The following is a 21,522-nucleotide window of genomic DNA, read 5'->3' as shown; positions in this document are numbered from 1 at the left end:
GGCTTTGGATGAGTACCAAATGTGGAATGTGAGAAAAGAATACTGGATAAGGGACTGTCTCAGAAAACAACCACGTCTAGAGCAGTGCAAGGAAATAGGGGGATGATGAGTGCAGAAGTCAGTGAACAAGGGAAGCAAAGAGCAGGCACGTGAGAACCTCTTGTGGGGTCTGTTTAGAATGATCGTATGTGTGTGAAAAAGACACATCTACCCAGACAGAATGCCATCCACAGGCAGCACAATACAAGAATGAGATATTGACACAAATTGAAAGAGGGGAAGATGCATTTAGGTACGCTTCTTCCTACAGCTTCTGATATAAACAGTCCAAGAAGAAAGAACTGATATTTCATTAATATTATCACAACACAATTTATTTACATAGCAAGTGCTACCTTTTCAGAGCCAAAGATAAGCTGAGTCTACATATTAGCCAGAGACAGAAGATCCATCCATCCATCCATCCGTTGAATAGATGGTTATTGAATACTTACTATGTTAATTGAGTACCTTTTTTTTCTTTATTCTAGGCACTAGAACTTATATTCTCTAGTTGGGGTAGAGTTGTGGGTAGAGTTCAGGAATAGACAATAAACATATAAATGTATATCTGGGGATGATAAATACTATGAAAAAAAAGCAATCTAAGTGAGATAATGCATGCTCTCAGTTTATGTTGGAGAAAAAATGACGTTATTCATTTAATCAGGAAGGGCCTCTTGGATAAAATAACATTTCAACAGAGACCTGAAGGAATTTAAAGAGCATGTGGATTGTGTTGGTGTAGGGGGATGGAGGAGGGGAATGAATTCCAGGAAGAGGGAACAGTGAGTAAATACAAAAGTCCTGAGGCAGGAACACTAAGGAAGCCAATTGCCTGATCCCAGTGAGTGAGATGGGGAGGAGCCTTAGGAACTGGGATCTGAGAGGCAGGAGGAGACGGATCCCATAGACCTTAACAGTCACTGGAGACCTTTAGATTTGATTCTCAGTAGGATGGAAATCACTAGAGGGTTTTGAACAGGGAAGTAATATGATATTACTGTTTTAAAGGGTGCTTTCTGGCTACTGAGTGGAGAGACTCACGAGAGAAAGAGGAGAAGCAGCAGGGAGGCCAATAACCCAGGTGAGAGATGATAGAGCTTTGAGTAGGGTGGTGGTAATGGGCAGAGAGAGAAGTGGTCAGATCCCAGACGACAGGATTTGCTATGGGAAAGGAGATGTGGTATGAGAGGGGAAAAAGGGAATGAGAGCTCTCTGCAGGACTAGATGCCATGCCCTTGGAGGACAGAAATATTATCTAACACCTTTCTAGCTCCAGCACCAAATATACAACCTGCACGTTTTTTATTACTGAGGTATGGACAGACTCCCAGACAATGAAAAGACTGTATGCTTCATATGGATACAAATGTAAGATAAACACTCTGTTTCTTTCATTGGTATGTTCTCTTGAGAAGATGAAGATAATTTTGATGGGGATAATTTTATTGTCATTTCTTAATCAATACTTTCATCCTGCCAACAACATTTTTAGCATCTTTATCATAGCTACTAGATAGTACATGGTATGAAGGTTATAAAAAATAAAATTTTGGACTGACTTCAAGATGCCCATAGCCTCATATGTGGCATGAAACTTATGCATACTGTAAAATAAGCAACACTTCCATGGAGGTAGCAAGTCTCCAGGTACTCTAGACCCAGCTGCATCCCTCTAGAGCATGATCCTCAACCTCTTGGAGCCTCAATCTTCCCGTCCATAAATGAGGATAGTAGTACCTACTGTTGGAGGACAAATGAGAATGAACGGAGCACTAAACAGTACTTGTAACCATTACTCCAGAATATAGCATTATATGAGTAAGTGTTAGTACAGGGATCAAAAGGCATAAGTGCATGGAGAAGGAAAGGCTCTCATTCATTAGATAAATTGAGATACCTTATTTCCTTTGTACTCTTGTCAAATTGCTGTGTAGGGCAGGTGTATAAGTATATAAAGTCTTAGAGATTCTGCTAATGGAAGAACGTTTATGAAGAGTATGAAACAGGTAGAAGTGATCACCTACATTTCAATATCCACACTAAAACAGAAAGCATGTCTTAGAACACCCAGCCTAATCTCTTTCCACTCTTTGCCACATGTTTCAGCCACACTGGGCTATCTTTCTGTTTCTACAACACACAAGTTCTTTCTAGTCCCGGCTTTGCCTTCTGATAGGACTGTACCTTCTGACCTTTTCATGGTTAGCCACAGCTCGTCATGCAGAACTCACCTTATACCATCCCTCTTCAGAGAGGTTGTCCTATTGTCTCTCTCCACATTGCCCCTCCATCTTCACTTTTTTTTCATGGCAACCAATTTTAATTCGCTACACTGAAAATATACACAATTTCTTCTGGCTCATTTGTCTTTTTGTTGTTCATTTTCTGTCTTTTCCACCACTAAAATATAAGCTTCATGAGAGAGTGAGGATTTAATCTGTCTTATTTACCACCCCACCCCCAGAAGAGTGTCTGGCATCGATTCAATAAACAGGAAATTAAATCAGCAAATAATGTCAAAATCCCTTTTATAGGCAGTATTATTTGCTTCTTTGCATCAGATTATTTAAGAAGACACTCAGAAGAAATTTATGATTGAGTTTGACCTATCAGGGAATTAAAATGTGATTGACAACACAAAAGGGATAACTCCCAGCTGACGCCACATGATGCAGGATGTGCTGTAAAATTTTGTGTAAATGCTTTGGGCACTTTTGTCAAGTCCAATTTTTGATGCCAGGAAAGTTAATATTTATGTTAAGAAAGCATGGACTTCCTGAGTTTTTTGTTTTTTTGTTTTTTGAGAGAGAGTTTTGCTCTTATTGCCCAGGCTGGTGCGCAATGGTGTGACCACCCCCCAACCCTGCCTCAGCCTCCCAAGTAGCTGGGATTATAGGCACCCGCCATCACGCCCAACTAATTTTTTGTATTTCTAGTAGAGATGGGGTTTCACCATGTTGGTCAGGCTGGTCTCAAACTCCAACTTCCTGAGTTTCTTTGAGTACATCTGTTCCTCAGTTGTAAAAAAGTGGGGGAGTGGCAGAAAGAGCTAATAATAGTATATCCCCTTATAGAATTAGGGTGAAAATTAAATGAGGGAATCCATAGAACAGCCCCGCACACAGCAGGAAGTTAAGGAATGTTAATGTCACCAAGATAAAATTTTAAATAACAGTGGTCATTCTTGGAGTTTATTTTCTGAATATAATTTCTTTCTTTCCAATTTGACTTTCTTATCTCATTAAGATAACTTTCACTAAGGAAACCCTGTTTACCTTTAATCATCAAACTACACTTTCAGTAAATACCCCACTTTCAGTAAATAAATAAGACATTAATTATAAACCTGAGGACTACTTTAAACTGCTAATGTTATTAAATTAGAGGAGCCGTGAGAACTACTGGTTAACTTAAAGTTTACTGGCACAATTCTGAGAATTCAAAAGGACAACTTTATTAATTGTGATAATAAAAATGACTGTTAACCCTTAATGAATATTTACTATGAGCAGTGTGCACTTTACATGGATGTCCCACTAATCTTCTCAACAAATCTATGAGATTTGCACTGCTGTTCCTCTTTTATCTTTGAATGCTGGGAGACAGAGAGACTCAACCTTATGATGTGAACGATTCGGCTTACAAGTGGCAAGTGGGGCTCCGAACTCATCTCAAGCTCCAGGCCTATGCTATTAAATGCCCCCTCTGTTTTCAGGGATAAAAAGACAGATATCACTACAGATTTTTATCACTGGAAAAAAAGTAACCTTTGACATTCAGGAATTGTTTATGTTTTCATGAATGGCACATACTGGAAAATGGAAACACTGAAGAGGTTCAGGGCCAGAGTCACTGTGATGAAAGAATTACTCAGATTTAAGAGTCAAAAGAGTACCAACAAGTGGAAAGGGCCAAGACTTTACAGTTGATTCCTAGCTCCACCGTATGAGTCACACGGCCTGGGAGAAACTAGAGTGAAAGCAAACAATTGTGAGCCCCAGCTCTGGTGCTGGACTTCATGAGTTTAAATCCTAGCTCTACCACATAACTACATGTGTCACCCCAGACAAGTTATCCAACCTCTCTGTACCCGTTACTCAGTCATGAAGCTGTTGCTACCTAGACCATAAGGTCATCGTGAAGATTAAGGAAAATAATGAATGTCAAGTGCTTACCGCAAGGCTGGTATGTAAGAAATACTTAATCATATCAGCTATTTTTATTATTATCCATCGAAATGAAGATAAGAGTATATGCTCTGCAAGATTATTTTGAAGAACAAAGCACCTAACACACTGCCTGATGCAAAACACCCATGCAATAAATTATAGTTATTATTATAATTATGATTATTAAAATATCAAATATTCCAGAGAATGACAGGTAGAAGTATAAATACATATAGCAGTTTCTGGGCAATCCTTTCAAAAGAACCTTCTGGTCTGCAATACGGACATCATCACCAACAATAGATCTCGTGACACCTTTATAGTCAATGAGGTTTTATAATTTGTCCTTTGCTAAACCCTTAAATGGCTAAATTGAAAGTAACACTCTAACATTGAAAAAAAGGAATCCCTCTATTATACTATTTTCACAAATAAAGAAGCTCCAGTAGCCCATGTGGCTCTCTTTCTTCTATCTACTCTGTTCATTATCTGAGTTTAGCACTTACATCATCTTGTTTTGAGTTACTCGCCACTGTGTTTGCTATGTTCCCATTTTCCCAATAAGATTACAGCTTATTCGTTCAAAGCATAGGCTTTCTGGGCTTTTAGGTCAGTTCTGCTATTTACTAGCTATGTGAACTTAGGCAGCTTACTTAATATAGCCAAGCCTCATTTATTTTCAACTAAGAATTGGAACCAATAATCCTAAATTCAAGTAGATTTTGTAAATAATAAGTAAGATGAATGTATATAAAGTATTCAATTGAATGTCTGGCATCAGTGAAGGGTTGATACTATTATCAAGTAGAGATCAACTGTGCTTTATACTCATTTGGAATACCAAATACTTATACCTTCCCTAGATCACAGATTAGTCAATAAATTATTGGTACCATGGTTCTAAATCAAGGGCAATATCAACACCAAGGGCTACTGGAAACATGTAGCAGTCTTATTGTATTGTCACAATGCCTGGGAGGTCAAGGATGATAAAGGAAAATCTCTCCCATCTAAAGCAACAATAGCATTGGGTTTTATGCTATTGTTTTGTGCTCGGTTTTTAATTTAAGTCATAATTCAGTGGTTACCTCTAATTGTTAATCAAGCTTAAATCAGTTTCTTTCTTAGATTAGAATTTACTATGTTCAGAATCCTATTTCAGAGCTACACGTTTTTTGTTTTTATTTGGGTTTGTTTGTTTGTTTGAGACAAGGTATCATTCTGTCACCCAGGCTGGAGTGCCCTGGCACAATTTCAGCTTACTGCACCCTCGATCCCCCGGCTCAGGTGATCCTTCCACAACAGCCTCCTGAGTAGCTGACACTACAGACGCATGCCACCATGCCCAGCTAATTTTTGTATCTTTTGTAAAGACAGGATTTTGCCATGTTGCCCAGGCTTGTCTTCAACTCCCGGGCTCAAGCAATCCACCTGCCTCACCCTTTCAAAGTGCTAGGATTACAGGCATGAGCCACTGCACCCAACCTACATGTAATCATTGTTGTGGTGACGTATTTATTTAAATGGAAAACTGAAATAGTCAGTCAAGCCTGAAATGACAATTAAATTTAAAATACATTTTTTCCTTTGAATGACAGAAAGTAATGTCCAAAATTAATAAACAGCTTTAATATATTTTAGAGTCTCCCTTTTGGATGTTAATGTCACAGTTTGAGTCATTATTGTAGACAATTATGTATCTGGCAATTTAATTCCAGATTTTAAAATATTTAACTCTTTCATTCATTCAAAAGTTACCTGTTGGATATTTACAAGCAGATTCTATGTTAGACACACAGAATATGGTAGTGAAAATGGCAACTACTGTCCCTGATCTAACTGAGCATATAGCCAAACTGGGGAGATGGACATTAAACAAGTAGATACACAAAACTTGGGTGAGAAAAGTATGTATTTCTATGGGAAAACGCAGTTGAGGACTGAAAATAGTGTAGAAGTCAGGAAAAGTACTCCTAAGAAAGTGCTATTTAAACTGATAAATGAAATGATGTTTGGGCAATAATGGAAAAGAAGAATACAGAAAGAGCCTAAGCTATTGAAGATGACTGGAGACCTTGAGCACAGAATTCAGGAGTGTCAGAGGCAAGAGAAGGAACAGGGAGAAAGGAGGGAATGAATAATGGATATTAGAACTTTAATTTTATCTTAAAAGTAAACAAGTATTTTTGAATGGTTGAAAGCTGAGGAGTAACAGGTTCAGAATTTTTTTTGTTTGCACCAAAACAAAACAAAAGAACAACACATTAACTGTTTGACTTGTTTGTAATTTCAGCAAAATGTTTCAGGGTAGAGTGTTGGAGCTCCTGGTTAAAGCCAGTCTTTTATTTGTGGATTTTAATTACCCATATTCTTCCCAACCTGCTTAATGATGGCTAACTGAAAATTGGCTGTAACTCAAGATACTCCAGGAGGAAACTTAATAAAGGAAAGTATGTAACAGATGAATTCCTGATTTCCACTGAAAACTAAAGAACATATAAGTAACAGGCATTCTGATTTCTGATGGGAAATGGAGAGGCCCTGGTAAATATCAGTCATCCAGAGCAGCTATTTTGTTAATCCCGTAAACTAGTTGCAGATGTTGGCTCAAACAGTGAGGCTTTGCATCTGTAATTTTAAAATTGTCTCATATTTCTAAAACCTGACTCTGCATGCACCGGAAATCAGTGACATGAATTATGAACTCCAGGAAGAGGAGACGCTCAAGAAATGCCAGAAGTGATAGGAGATAATATTTGGAGCAGTGGTCAGGCTATGTGCACAGGATGAGTGAAGGATGACATGGTTCCTTCCTCCAGGACATGGATCCTGCGACCAGGCATTTGAAAATGAAATCCTGCAAGTGGATGTACCAAACAAGAGGAAGTCATTTATAGATAGTTGAGTTCCCAAAAACAAATCCTCCTTTTCCCTTTTCCTCCTCCACTTTTTATAGCAGGTCAACAGGAAGAACAGAGTTGCTGGAAAAGAAAAAGATGTTTGAAGAGAAAAATATATATATGCTAAAAATTCCATAGCTTTATTAAGAAAATCAGTTTTAGTAGACTAGGGAAGGAAACAGTAAAATGACTTGCTATTAAACTAAGGTTTTTGTTATAATCGTTCTTTCTTATAAAAGACAAAAATCCATTTAGACTCAAATTAAAACTTTGAAAAGGGGCTGAAGATGGTAAAACTCCATAAAGAATTCATATTAGTGCAAACAAATAATAATCATAGGCATTAGAAATTGTTTAAATTATGATGACTACATTTAGTATTAACATTTTTATTTCTCAAGCTTATTTTATGTTTGTTCACCATTTCCAAAGTAGTTCTCCATCCAGGCAATACAAATGGTAGTACAGCTAATAATCTGCCCACAGGGGCCATCCATCACAGGCTAAGTGTGCAAATAACCTTACCAAGAATCAGGACAAAAACTTCAGCCAATTATTTGGTAAGGCAAGAGTACAGTGCAAAGCTTCAAGGAACTGAGGTTTAATTATAAAACCAGGACACTCATTTCCTGGATAGGGAACATTCATCCCATATAATTCAGCCTAATGGAATTCCCTGGGGTGGGGAATGGATTGGTTGCCGAGTCAAAGAAATTTCATAGTAACTTTGGGAGTAAGACATTTCATTCCCCAATTAGTGAATGCTCCACATGTTTACATTTTTTCAAGAGATTCTCTCTTAAGTTTCACTTATTTTCTGCACTTATATAATTAGAAAATATATATTGCTAGGCAAATAAACCACTTTGCCCTTTCCAGAATTATTCAGATACATCTGAGACCTGCATTAACTCTTTCAAGTTACTAAGAATATTCCAATGAAATCACAATCTTGCTGTACCATGCAAATTACTCCCAAGGGAAAGTAAAAATGATTCCACAGAAGCTGTAAGAGACTTGGTCATTGCAAATGTCTGAGGGAAAAAAGAAAAGGAGGGACTCACTAAGGGGTGGGGGATTTATGGCAAATGGAATTTTGAACTAACACGTAGAGTTACTATATGATAAATCTGAGACCCTAAGATTAGAAGACATATACTTATCTGAGGAGGAAAAAAAAATTAGATTGTTCTCAAATGGGATTATCCTATTACAACACAAAATTTTAAAATTTATGATAAAATGTCCTGACAAGCCCTGGCATTTAGGTACCTTGACACTGAGACAAGATACAGCAGAGTCCTGAGTGAGAATGGAGCCCAGAAGGTTAACCACTGGGTACCCCATGCCTAACTGCTCTGATCAACATACGCTTTCTTTTTTATGAATACATAATGCAGGACTCCTTGAAATACCTTAAGAATGTAAAGATGTTTCATATTTTGTGGAATATCCTGACTCAGGAAAAATTCTGTAATGTTATTGCACTGAATGTGAAAAGATTCGTGCTTTGGGGACAGAAACTGCAATTTGCCTTGGTCATGGCGAATTTGGGACATATTTATTTTCAGAGGATTTAATTTCAGTATGAGAAGCAACGAACAAAAATAACAAAAGAGCACTATTGGAAATATATACAAGAATGTCTCATCTATTTACTCTGATCTTCACTGGGATAATGAATCAGTGGCATCCTTCCAAAAGAACCTTCTGGTCTGCAATATGGACATCATCACTAACAAAAGATCTCGTGACACCTTTATAGTCAATGAGGTTTTATAATTTGTCCTTTGCTAAACCCTTAAATGGCTAAATTGAAAGATTCGGAGTTCTCGCACGATAATAAGAGAAGAAATTGACATCCCTGCACAGCAGTCTCAGCCTATGAACTGACAGTGATTCTCCCAGCTGGCCAACAGCTGAAAACCCTTTTACTGTTTTTTCCACATCCTACTTAGTAACTATACTGAGTTTCACCATCTTCTTAAGACATCCTTGTAACTCCTACTCCCCTCACTCCCAACAGATGAACCAGCCTCTTGTTTTATCTAGCACATTGAGATAAGCAGGAATAAAGTACACAGTATTTTTTTCTCCCCAATTTCGGTGACATTTCTCTTTCAACGGGAATTTTAATAGTAGTGCATATTCATTCTTTTTTTATAAAGAATATCGTTACCTTAAATTGAATAATAAGAAAATTCATTCAGTGGCAAACGATCACTCCCAATAACCAAATAAGTCTTGTAGAAGAAAAGCAAGAACGTTTCATAAGTATATCAATATAACAAATTATGTAATTTATTCAATATGTAAGACCATAATCACTTCAATGAAATTCAATGCCCATTTTTGATAGAGAATCTCAGATACAGAGGAATAGAAGAATTTACTTTTTTAAAAAATCTCTTTTAAAAAAAAGAAATTAGGTTCAGGGGTACATGGGAAGTTTGTTACACAGGGAAACTTGTGTCACAGGGGTTTGTTATGCAGATATTTCATCACCTAGGTACTAAAACTAGTACCCATTAGGTATCCTCTCCCTCCTCCCACCCACCTAAGTTTCTTTCCTTCTTTCTCTCTTTCTTTGTCTTGCTCTGTCTCCCAGGCTGGAGTACACTGGCACAATGTTGGCTCACAACAACCTCCTCCTTCTGGGTTCAAGCAATTCTCCTGCCTCAGCCTCCTTAGTAGCTGGGATTACAGGTGCCTGCCACCACATCTGGCCAATTTTTGTATTTTTAGTAGAGACGGGGTTTTGCCATGTTGGTCAGGCTGGTCTCAAACTCCTTACCTTAAGTGGTCTGCCTGCCTTGGCCTCCCAAAGTCCTAGGATTACAGGCCCAAATTTCTTTCTTTATCATACTAAATATATTTAAAACAAAAATCCAACATTAAAACTGATGGTAAAAGACTAAAAACATCCCCACTGAAGTAAAAAGCAGTTTAGAAAATCCAGTACTATTTTATATTGTTCTGTAAGAAATAATATATGAAAAGAGAAATAAAAGATGCAACTACAAATGTAAAATAAAAATTATAATTGAATTTTTTAAAACTACTAGAGAATCCAGTAAACTCCAGTGATACAAAATAAGTGCTTAAAAATCAATGGTTTTCATGTAGCAATAAAATTATAAGATATAATTGAAAAATCCTATTTAAAATTACAACATATTTTCAGTTATTTTATATTTTAACAAGAAATATAAATTTACCTAAATTAAGGGGGAAAACAGAAAATTATAATAAACAGAACAAATAACTATTTTATTGGATGGGAAAACAGGAAGTGAAAAAATGAGACTTCATCCCATATTAATTTATAAGCTTTACACACACAACCAATCAACATTCAAATAGAACTCTAGTTGGGATATGACAAGATTTTAATCTTAAACTGAAAGAATAAGTAATCTACAAAAGCAAAACTCATTTCTGAAAAAAGAATACTAAAAGGAAAAACCTAGCCGTTATTAAAACAAACAGCTGCAATAATTAAAAAGTGTGTCACTGTACAAAAATCAACAGATGGAGGGACAAGACAAATAACCTAGACACGGACTCTACGTGAAGAGTTCATCCTTCACCAGGACTGAAGCCAGAATTCTGCCACTTATCCATTGTGTGACCTAGGGTAAACTATTTGACTTTTCTAAGCTTCAGTCCCATCATTCATAAAACAGGAAAACTACTGGACCCTATTTCAAAGGGTTGCTATAGAACTGCATGAGTGGATGTAAGGAACACATTTAAGGCAATATCTAGTCATAGAGTAAATTTTAAGGAATGTGAACTGCTATGATTATTATGCTATTATTGTTGACAGTATACAATCACGGAAGTATTGCAAATCAATGGTGATAGTATGGACTGTTCATATGATTATATTTGTACATTAGCCCCTTTGGAATAAAAATAATAATAGCGGCCAGGTGCGGTGGCTCACGCCTGTAATCCCAGCACTTTGGGAGGCTGAGACAGGCGGATCACGAGGTCAGGAGATCGAGACCTTCTAGCTAACATAATGAATCCCCATCTCTACTAAAAATACAAAAAAAAATTAGCCGGGCGCGGTGGCGGGCGCCTGTAGTCCCAGCTACACGGGAGGCTGAGGTAGGATAACGGCGTGAACCTGGGAGGCAGAGCTTGCAGTGAGTGGAGATTGTGCCACTGCACTCCAGCACCGGGGACAGAGTGAGACTCCATCTCAAAAAAATAAATAAATAAAATAATAATAATAATAATAGCCGGTAGTAAATGAGTTGTTACAAGATACATAGTGCTTTACATAAACTAATGTGTTTAATCTTCATAACAACTCTAAGAGGTAGATGTAATAATCATACTCCTTTTGCAATGAGGAAACAGACAAACAGAGGTATTAAGGAACTTGCCTTAATATGGCTGGCAAGTGGCAGAACCAGGCATTGCAGATTCTGTGCTCTTAGCCTCTATAGTCTGCTCCCTAAGTTAGTGCCTCACCTCATACCCTGTGCCATGACAAATCTCAGATGGGTAACAGGGACAAATGTCAATAATGGATGCATTAAAATGCTACAAACATAAGGATGAATACTTAACTGCTCTTGAGGTAGGTACCACCTTTCTAAATATAAACACAGTAGAAGAAATGAGAGAACAAAGAACAATAAATATTACTATAAACCATTTTTTAAAACTTTACCTCAAGAACCTTATAAACAAAATTAAATTCTACATAAGAAAATGTTTAAAAATTGTTAATAGATATGACAAAAGGTCAGTATAATTATTATATCAAAATTCTGTTATAAATCAGTAAAAGTTTGAAAATATCAAAGAGAATATAAACACCAGCATGAATGGCTCATTCTAAACAGAAGATACTAGTGGTCAATAAGCATGAAAAATATTTCTCCTCACTGGTAAGTTACAGACATAAGTGACTGTGGTTTAAGAAGACAGAAGTATATGATCATCAAACAAACAAACAAAATTTAAATAGCTAAGTATAAAACTCCACAAAAATATTGGAAGAAAATATAAGCAAGATAAAAAATAAATGCCATAAAATGTTTAAAATGGTCTAAACCAAAATTATAACTTTTTGTTTTATAATATACAGTAAATAAATTGAAAGTTAAGAGATAGATAAGCAGAAAATATTTGTCCTGTATATAATACAAACAAAATTAATATCCAGACTATTTTAAAAATTCTAAAAATCAATAAGAAAATATTACAGTGGTTCCCTAAAACGGGCAAAAGACACATCAGACATTTCATAGGAGAAGAGATACCAAAGTCTGTTAAATAGGTATAAGGCTGGTCTGTAACTTTCTTTTTTTTTTTTTTTTTTTTGAGACGGAGTCTCGCTCTGTCACCCAGACTGGAGTACAGTGGCACGATCTCGGTTCACTGCAACTTCTGACTCCCTGGTTCAAGCGATTCTCCTGCCTCAGTCTCCTGAGTAGCTGGGATTACAGGCATGTGCCCCACCACGCCCAGCTAATTTTTGTATTTTTAGTGGAGATGGGGTTTCACCATGTTGGCCAGGATGGTCTCGATCGCCTGACCTTGTGATCCACCCTCCTTGGCCTCCCAAAGTGCTGGGATTACAGGCGTGAGCCACCATGCCTGGCCTCTGTAACTTTCAATAAGTAAAATGTAAATCACAACAACAATATATTATTTTTTCTGTTAGATTATCAAAAATTATATAAAATATAATTATCCAGTACTGGGGATTGAGGTACTTACATATATAGTTGTTGGGTCTATGAACTGGTTCAGCTGTTTTGGGAAAACTGGAAACAGCACAAATACTTATCCTTAGGGAAATGTGAATTAAGTATGGCACATCCATACTGTAGAACACTATAATATTATGTCACAAAGAAGTTTTATCATTTTATGTCTGCGAATTTACATGGAAAGATCCCTAAGACATATCATTAAGTGAATAAAGTGAGTTCAACTTCAAATATTTACTCAGCAGCTACCATACACCAGCTTTTAGACGTTGTTAGGGATACATTAATCAACAAAAGAGATAAAACTCCTTGCCTTGGTGGAGTTTACAATTTTAGCACAAAACATGTACAATATTTGTCTATTTTTATTTTTTTAAATCACAGTGTCTTTGTATGTGGGTGGGTATGTATACATGTGCTTGTGTGTGTATATATGTGTATATATACTCCAAAATGATAACAGTGGTGGTAGCTATGGAGGTGAGGTAGTGGAGGTAGCTATGGGTGGGGGTCAAGAGTATATTTATTTTATCTGCATTATTTAACTTTTTCACAGTAAAAATGTGTTCATATATTTACTGTTTAACTTGAAAACTATAGATTCAAAATTATGTACTTTGGATACAAGTAACAAATGGATACTTTGTTGGCTCTGTGGATACTTTGTGCTAAATAAGCTATACAGTGGTTAATAAAATAATATCTTCGGTGAGGAACATTAACATTTTTAAATGTTATCAAAATTCCAAGGAATTGGAATAATATAGGCATTTGCTTACTTGGAATCAAACATACCACACTTGTGAAAAAGAGAGCATCAAACAGGATAAAAGAGACAGAGGGAGGAAAAGAGGGAAGCAGGGAGGGAGAGAGAGGAGCTATGGGGCAGCTGAAGGGAGGCAGGAGAAGAGATGCCTTTGTTTCACCAGTTGTTCTTCCTCTGGTGAAACAAGACCACGATCTACTGTCCCAAAGTTAAAACACAGCAGAAAACCTAGATTCTGCCTATTGAAGGGGTTTTTCAAAGTAATTTTGAGTAGATAAGATAATCTCTTCACTGGTTTCTATGCTCTAAGCCCTCCATTAAGATGCAACTTGGCTTTAAAAATATGGAAAGTACATCTGCTTACTTTCTGGGGAAAAAATGTAAGTGGCATACATTAAATACTATTCCAAATAAAACTCTAGATCTCAAAGATGCAGAACAAATTAACAGGCTGTATATTTGACAAAGTGTGGTTTTCATAAACTCCAATCTCTATTTTATTATAATAAAATAATGATTATTATATTCTATAAGCTATTGACTGGCCCCTTTGGAGATATTTTTATAGAATTAAAAAATAAAATGGCAACAAATTCAAATAGCCATTATAGTTTTTTGGTTCATCAGATTAATTTATATAAACCCAAGTTCATTCTTTTCAGATCTAATGGCTTTATTATAAGAAAAATTTTAAGTGGCCGGGTGCGGTGGCTCACTCACACCTGTAATCCCAACACTTTGAGAGGCCGAGGCAGGTAGATTACCTGAGGTCAAGAGTTTGAGACCAGCCTGGCCAACATGGTGAAACTCCATCTCTACTAAACATACAAAAATTAGCCAGGCATGATGGCACATATCTGTAATTCCAGCTGCTCAGTAGGCTGAGGCAGGAGAATTGCTTGAACCTGCGAGGTGGAGACTGCAGTGAGCCGAGATCATGCCATTGCACTCCAGCCTGGGCAACAGAGCAAAACTGTCTCAAAAAAAAAAAAAAAAAAAAATTAACTAATAAAAAAAGCAAATGAATGTAAATGATGAGATTATAAATAATTGGACTATAAAATGAGATTCTTGATGAAATTTACAAACCATTAGAACAGTGGTTAAACACGGTGATTAAGATTTGAATCCTGGTGCTATCATTTATGATCTGTGTGACTGGGCACATTACTTGGCCTCTCCATGCCTCAGTTTTCCTATCTGTAAAACTGAGATAATAGGGGTACCTACCTCATAGAGTCATTGAGAGGAATTAATGAGCTGATGTGTGTAGAACACCCAAAACCATACCTAAGTACCTAACTAGTATTATCTCATTTAATACAAAAACCTTATGAAACAGTTACTATTATTATCAGCTTATTAAGGATTAGAAACCTGAGGTACAGTAAGGTTTAATTAATTTACTCATGGTGACAGTGACTCCACTGTGTCAGCTCTGAAGAACCATTCATTGCACTATGTTGCTTCTCAACCTAGTATAATCAGTAGAATTATTTTTGAAAGGAAAGGGAGAGAAGGTGAAAGACATGAATAGGAAAAATAATTAAATTTCATTAATAAATAAACCACAGGGTTTTAATGATGAGGTGTTAACCATCTTATATTCCTTTAAAAAGACAACATACACAAAAATCCTATTATCCAAATTAGGTTGTTCTGAAGACAAATAATGCTCAGCAAGTACCTGCCTTCACCTGTGATGCACCTCCTCCAGCATCTATCCTTTCTTCTTCCAACAATAGCTCTTTCACAGGAGAGGCAGCCCATGTGTTCTGGTGAGGAGCCTCCCCTGTGCCATATGATGTGACCTAAGTCAACCAGTATACCTCATTCTCTGGCCACAGTGAATAGTTCAGAAATGAGCACATGATCCACACCAGTCCAATCAGACTGAACCTTAGAAGGTTTTCTGAAAATCCAGGGAGAAAGACTCTTACTTCTGCTGGATTCAAACTAGGAAGAAAATTCCCTGGAGACTGATGACACTCATCTTGCAATCCTTTGGGGCAAGAACAGAACCACAGCAAAAGAGCAGACCAAAAATATGGAAAGAAAAAAACTAGTTCATAGTGACACTATTTGAGCTGTGGATTAAATAATGCTAATTCTATCCCTGAAGTGTCCATTCATGTAAACTAACAAATTCCCTTTTTTCCAGGGTCATTTGAATTTTCTGAAATTTACATCTGAAAAAATCCTAACTGATAGAGATATCGGTATAGGAAGTCAGGTAAGAGTTGGGGTTAAGAGTGACAGACCCTAAAAGGTGGAATTAGCTGAGTGGAGAAAGGCGAGAGGGCTGGAAGGATCTCTCTTAGGCTAGGATGTTGGCAATCCTTGTTATCTATTTGTTAAAGAACTAATTAAAATCTCACCTTTTTAACATTGGACTCAAACCATGTACATACAGAGGGTGAAGAACTAGGGGACATGGCAGGAAAGTTTCAGGATAGTGAAGTCCATTTATAATTTTCTGAGACCTGTGAGAGATCCTATGAAAAAGAGACAAGTGTCTACTGAAACTAGTTTTCAGAAGGTAAGGAGAGAAGAAAACCCTGTTTGGAAGGAAATGTCTTCTTCTGTTTGCAGCCTGCAATACAAAGGTTGATAATCCAGTTACCTGGAGACCTTGTAGGTTTGAGAAAGTCAAATTTCATATTCCAGTCTAAAGTTAGAACAATAGTAGGCACATGGATGACAAACAAAACTAATAATAAGCTTGAGACTAAGAGGTACCCTGATATCTAGACTCACCCAAGCACCTGCTCTACTCCCTGCTTAAAGAAAAAATATTTCCAGTTATACAATTGCAGATGGATACATTCTCGGGCCAAGGAGCATGTCAGCAATGCCTTCCTGCTAGACTCTTGAGGGCAAAGGAATGAATTATTAGTCATGTAAATGCCACATCAGTCCTCCTGGCCCCTAACATATTCCAACCAATGAAATTTCATCCCCATTTGTATTCAGCTACTCACACCTTCTGAAGACAACATTCCACAGATATCTTTAGTTATCACTTGTTGTGCCCCTCCCTCCAGTGTCCGTTATCTCTTACTCCAATAACATCTCTGACTTTCAGGAGGCATTCTCTTTACTCTGAAACTTTCAAGTACAACATGCCACTCCCTGACCTTAACCTCCCACTTCATCATTTCTTTTCCTTAATCCTAGCACAAACTTTTTCTGATTTTAGTAAAACCTCCAATTCCCTGGCTTGCCCATTTCCTTTCAATTTTCAGTGAACATCATCCTTTTTTATCTTTTTTTTTTTCCTGGGCACAAGCTCAGAGTATATTTTTCTATTTTCCTTGCAGCTAGGTGAGCCCAAACCACTAAGTTCTGTTCAACGAAATGGAAATGATGTGTGCCACTTATGGACTGGTTCTTAAAAATCTCCCTTGACCAGGCTTCTGTCTCTTTCCCACCTGCTGGAAAAATGAAATTTGCAGGTTCTATGCAGGAGAAGGTGGAGAAGGGAGATTTTGGAATCTCTGTAATTCCAAAACCCAGTCTGTTACTGACCATGTGAAGCCAGGTATCTCCCTGCCTCTTGATGACCTTCATTGAATGATTATAGCAGGGTGAATTAAATTTGTATTATGCTAATCTACTGAAATCCTGAGGTTGTTTGTTACCTGGTTAATCTATCCTGATTAATATATCAACTAAAGCTACTCATGTGAGATTACACAGTCCTTTACCTCAACCTGTCTCTCTTAAAAACTCTAACTCATCTTCTCTCTTGATGTTCCATGCTGCCTCCCTAGAAAAACCCCAGATCAGAATATCAATTCATTTGTCTGGGTCCTCAGCTTTATGCCATCTTCCAACTGTAGAGCAGAAGAACAATTTACAAGGCCAAGAGAATTCATGCTGTCACTGGACCCTCAGATAGTCCCTAACCTGCACAGGACCTTCCACAGTCCAACTATCTGACAACTTCCTTCAAGTTCCTTGAGATCTTAGAAACATCTAACTATTGATTATTCCCTCCTTGAAATATTCTCTCCCTTTAGCTTTTGTTCTACCACTCTCCAAGTTTTCCTACCTCTCTCATCACTTCTTAAATGCCTTTCCGGTTCCCCATTCAGTTCCAGTTCTTTCTCCATCATGCTTTAAGTCTTATATTCCTTTCTATGTTCTCATCCTTTGGAGGAGGTCTCATGTACTCCTATGGCTTCGGCTACCATGTATTTATTGACAACAGTGAAAGTTATGTCTCTAGTGTACATGAGTCCTGAACCTCAAACCCCAATGATATCTCCAATAAGCACAAACATATTCAAAATTGAAATCAGCACCTTCTTTTATTTTATTTTATTTTGAGACAGAGTCTTGCTCTGTCGCCCAGGCTGGAGTGCAGCAGTGTGATCTCAGCTCACTGCAACCTCTGCCTCCCAGGTTCAAGTGATTCTCCTGCCTCAGCCTCCAGAGAATCTTGGATTACAGGCGCTCGCCACCATGCCTGGCTAATTTTTGTATTTTTAGTAGAGATGGGGTTTCACCATGTTGACCAGGATGGTCTCAATCTCTTGACCTCATGATCCACCTGCCTCGGCCTCCCAAAGTGCTGGGATTACAAGCATGGGCCACCGCGCCCGGCCCTAAATCAGCAGCTTCTGCTCTCATCTCCCCGACACCTGCTCCTCCTTCTCCTGTACTCCCTTTGTCAGTACATGCCCTTAGCCATAAGCCTAGAAGGATGACTTAACCCCCTGAGAACTCTTTATAACCCTTCGAATTCTACCCTCTGAATATATTTTGAATCTGTTCCTTCTGCTAAATACTACCGGCAACCAATGTTTTTCTTACCTGAATAAAAGCATCCTCACCAATTCCCATATCTCTAATTTGTCTCCTTTGATCTATTCCATTACAGACCTTTCTAATATAAAAATCAGTTGAGTTCCCTTCCCTATTGGAAATCCTTCCATGACTCTCCAATACCTTTGGAAGAAAGAGTTCTCTGTCTCTTCTGGACTTAAACACTTTTATCCAACTTCCCACAGGACGTTTTTACTTCAAACTCCCACGGTGACTCATACTCAGAAAGCTGCCTTTCCTGACTTTGGATACCAATCTGACTTTTTTGCTATGCTCTTTTCTTCATGAAGAGCAGCATCATCTTACTTGTACCAAAATCATAAATCTTGATGGCATTGAAGACAACCTCCAGCCTTCTCTCCAACATCACATTCATCACAGATGTTTTGGATTCTTCCTACTTAATAACTCTTGAATTCATCAGCTTTTCCTCAAATTCAGTACAAACACCCAAGCCCAGATCACCACAATTTTTCATCCACATCAGCCTTCTAACTAATCTCCTTTTTCCAGTCTTGTCTCGTCTTCGAAGTCTTTCTCTACAAATGTTAATATGATTGTGTTTAAAATCTTACTATAATTCTATACTGCTTTAAGCAACATAAAAATAGCTTTAACGGGGCTTACGTCCTAATGAAGGAAGACAAAAAAATAATAGATAAATAAATAAGATTGTTTCGATAGTGAAAGACATGGGGAAGGGAGGGTGACTTTAAATCTGGTGACCAAGGCTGGTCTCTTGAAGAAGTGATGTTTCAGTAAGACCTGAAGGGTCAGAAGTAACTAGCCTTGGAAAAGGAAGTGGACTTCAGTTTGCTTACTTACCATCATCCCTGCTGGGCTGTGGGCTTCCTGAGGGTGAGGCCTGCGATTGATGCATCATCGTGCTTCTCTAAACACCCACCACAGATTTTGGCACAGATAGGTTTTGAATACATGAGTGGAAGGATGAATGAAGGTTAAATTTAAAATTCTGAGCAGTCCAGCTTTCGGTAAATTATGTGCTCACATTTTTTTGTACATTTGCTGACATCGACTCGTGAAACTATTAAAATTTCTAGGCAGACATAAACAAATCGAATTTAGACTTTAAAGGAGAGTGTTGTCTTTTTCGAATCCTTCTAAAATATTTCAGAACAGACGCTGCACAACAATCTCCTATAACCAGCAGCCCTAAGAGGACAGCAGCCTGGATGAATCACTTCCTAGGACGCTGCAGAGTGTTTCAGCCCCACCAACCATAAAAGCCAGCATCAGTCGGAAGGCTGGGCCCCAAAACTCCCTGGAGTTGAGCCTCTTAATAGGCAAAACTGTTTTCATATAAACCCCAATCAATATCATATGCTGAGATTCATAAAGAAAAAATTTCAAGTCATTATGGTTTATTTCTGTTAAGTAGGAAGAACTACTAAGGATCCTTTAAAATATATCGTATCATGTATATATTATTGGATTTGATTCTGGAAAATAATATATTCTAGTTCATAATCCCTTGCTTGCAAATTACGTTTTTTTCTTAGCAAATTTGGCAGCAAAAGCTGATCTGATGTGAGAGGATTTATCTCTTACTTAAAAGTTTACTTGGTGTGACTATTCCTTTGTTTCACTGCAGAAATAGAATATGTTTCATTATAGGGTGCTGTCTCTAACTCCACAAAATGTAGGGTAATATATGATATAGTTAATAAACTCCAAAAAATTCTGAACTTCAAGGCATGCTTTGCCCCAGAAGTTCTGGATAAGGAATCTATATTCCATGATAACACTGACCCAATTCTATTATCTTGAGATATAATACTTCCATAATGTGTGGGCTTTGAAGTAGCCAGCAAAAGTTAAGTCACAGAAACACAATTAGCATGATTTGAGTATTTGGAAGTAATGTAACTGAAAGCTGTTGCAAGTTTCCTCTGATTTAAAGTATGTATATATGCCATTATACTATTGCTTTTCCTATATGTACATACTTCTATGAGCTAAGCAATACTTCTGACTATGAGGAAACTTTTATAGGTAAATCCTTTATAACATACCCAACCACAATCTGGGCACTGCAGGCATCAGAACAATTTCCATAGCTTCTAATTTTCCCAAGTGTTTTATTGTTCTCATTTTATAAATTTTATAATTTTCTTGTACTTAAACTTTTTCTCCCAAGAGTTTGAAGAAACAGCACGTAACCTCCGGGAGTAATGTTTCTATTCTTTACAAGGCACATATCTGGTACTGGGCTGCAAACCTCATTATGTATATAATTTCTGAATCCCACCATCATCCCGAGAGATATTTTCTATTCCTCCCATCACACGGCTGAGCAAACTCAGGCACAATTTGTCCTAGGCCACATGGCTCCTAAGTGACAGAACAGAATTTGAACCCAGGAATGTCTAGGTCCAAAACCTGTGTCTTCCCAAAATATCATGGGGTGAATAATTGACTCGTGCTCTAATCTCATTCTCAAATTGTGCAGAGTTGGAAGAATAAGCCTGCTTTATTCATGGTAGAAATTAGAGTTTAATTTTTTTTCTAAATGCCTATGACAATGTCTTTACACTTCCATAAAAGAAGACACAGTATCTGGTTTTCAAAGATTTAACTCTATAACCACATAAAATGTCCATCAACATAACTTTGTTTTTCTGTTTTTTTAAAATAAATGCAAGTAATTGGAATTGGGTAGGCTTATCAACAAACACAGCAAAATCAGATATTCAATATTTACCCACCTTTTAGAAGCATCATCTACATTTATTGGAAATATTATCATACAAGGGGAAGAGAAAGGCTTACACCTCATAACAACATAGCATAAAAGGACAGAGATGAAGATCATTAATGATTTTAATTATTTTAAGGCCCATTAAAATTAGAGAAATATCAAAGCACCCACAGTGTTAAGGGTTTATTATTATAGCATTTTAGAGTTTACTAGTTCATACCTTTCAATCACAGCAAGTTATTAGCAGTGAAGGGATGAACCCTCTTAAGAGGATTTTTATTTCAATGATAGGGTGTTACGGACAAGACAACCTAAGTTTTTTAAAAAATTAGTAGCAAGCGCTAGTTGAGTTAATCAG

At 37.3% G+C, this 21,522-nt stretch overlaps 1 protein-coding gene across 3 annotated transcripts in view; it reads right to left on the bottom strand.

Annotated features, from left to right (window-relative positions):
- Positions 1-21,522, bottom strand: part of DNM3 (dynamin 3) — a 566,202-nt gene that overhangs the window by 294,881 nt on the left and 249,799 nt on the right. The gene's annotated exons all lie outside the window — the stretch shown is intronic.

The sequence above is a fragment of the Piliocolobus tephrosceles genome, chromosome 1 (assembly GCF_002776525.5).
Source record: "Piliocolobus tephrosceles isolate RC106 chromosome 1, ASM277652v3, whole genome shotgun sequence".
NCBI classification, from domain to species: Eukaryota; Metazoa; Chordata; class Mammalia; order Primates; family Cercopithecidae; genus Piliocolobus; species Piliocolobus tephrosceles.
This window is presented reverse-complemented; position numbering and strand designations above follow the sequence as displayed.